Below are 1,431 nucleotides of genomic sequence, written 5' to 3'. Positions count from 1 at the left end.
TTTAACGCGGTTTCCACCCCTCCCTCTCAACCGCACCAGTGCACGCTTGCCGCGCCACAACGCCGACGCTGGACCCGTGAATCGTGAGCACCCAGCTATGACTTACCGCACTCGTGCAAAATAATAAAACACGGTAAATATATTACTTACACATGCGTTTTGTTTTGCAAGCGGCGCGAAAAAAATTAAAAAGGGAATGCAACACGAGGACTTCCCAGGAGGTCACCCATCCTAGTACTACTCTCGCCCAAGCACGCTTAACTTCAGAGTTCTGATGGGATCCGGTGCTTTAGTGCTGGTATGATCGCATCCGACATGTTACCCCGGTCTTCGTCCCTTATCCTTGCCCCTCCCAGCTCCACTACAAAGACGATTGTACATTGCTTTGGCCGCTCCCTCTCAACTACGGAGACGAGTTTAACGCGGTTTCCACCCCTCCCTCTCAACAGCACCAGTGCACGCTTGCCGCGCCACAACGCCGACGCTGGACCCGTGAATCGTGAGCACCCAGCTATGACTTACCGCACTCGTGCAAAATAATAAAACACGGTAAATATATTACTTACACGTGCGTTTTGTTTTGCAAGCCGCGCGAAAAAAATTAAAAAGGGAATGCACCACGAGGACTTTTCAGGAGGTCACCCATCCTAGTACTACTCTCGCCCAAGCACGCTTAACTTCGGAGTTCTGATGGGATCCGGTGCTTTAGTGCGGGTATGATCGCATCCGACATGTTACCCCGGTCTTCGTCCCTTATCCTTGCCCCTCCCAGCTCCACTACAAAGACGATTGTACATTGCTTTGACCGCTCCCTCTCAACTACGGAGACGAGTTTAACACGGTTTCCACCCCTCCCTCTCAACCGCACCAGTGCACGCTTGCCGCGCCACAACGCCGACGCTGGACCCGTGAATCGTGAGCACCCAGCTATGACTTACCGCACTCGTGCAAAATAATAAAACACGGTAAATATATTACTTACACGTGCGTTTTGTTTTGCAAGCGGCGCGAAAAAAATTAAGAAGGGAATGCAACACGAGGACTTCCCAGGAGGTCACCCATCCTAGTACTACTCTCGCCCAAGCACGCTTAACTTCGGACTTCTGATGGGATCCGGTGCTTTAGTGCTGGTATGATCGCATCCGACATGTTACCCCGGTCTTCGTCCCTTATCCTTGCCCCTCCCAGCTCCACTACAAAGACGATTGTACATTGCTTTGGCCGCTCCCTCTCAACTACGGAGACGACTTTAACGCGGTTTCCACCCCTCCCTCTCAACCGCACCAGTGCACGCTTGCCGCGCCACAACGCCGACGCTGGACCCGTGAATCGTGAGCACCCAGCTATGACTTACCGCACTCGTGCAAAATAATAAAACACGGTAAATATATTACTTACACGTGCGTTTTGTTTTGCAAGCGGCGCGAAAAA

The 1,431-nt window shown here is 51.9% G+C and overlaps 3 non-coding genes across 3 annotated transcripts; all 3 read right to left on the bottom strand.

The window, feature by feature from the left end:
* Nucleotides 1–193: 193 nt before the first annotated feature.
* Nucleotides 194–312, bottom strand: LOC123178113 (5S ribosomal RNA). Its single transcript, XR_006489328.1, has one exon. It is a non-coding gene; the product is annotated as a 5S ribosomal RNA (ribosomal RNA).
* Nucleotides 313–609: 297 nt separating this feature from the next.
* On the bottom strand, nucleotides 610–728 carry LOC123178115 (5S ribosomal RNA). Its single transcript, XR_006489330.1, has one exon. It is a non-coding gene; the product is annotated as a 5S ribosomal RNA (ribosomal RNA).
* A 297-nt stretch (nucleotides 729–1,025) lies between these two features.
* LOC123178114 (5S ribosomal RNA) lies at nucleotides 1,026–1,144 on the bottom strand. The gene has a single exon (XR_006489329.1). It is a non-coding gene; the product is annotated as a 5S ribosomal RNA (ribosomal RNA).
* Nucleotides 1,145–1,431: the final 287 nt, after the last annotated feature.

This window comes from Triticum aestivum, unplaced genomic scaffold (assembly GCF_018294505.1).
Source record: "Triticum aestivum cultivar Chinese Spring unplaced genomic scaffold, IWGSC CS RefSeq v2.1 scaffold96306, whole genome shotgun sequence".
NCBI lineage: Eukaryota > Viridiplantae > Streptophyta > Magnoliopsida > Poales > Poaceae > Triticum > Triticum aestivum.
This window is presented reverse-complemented; position numbering and strand designations above follow the sequence as displayed.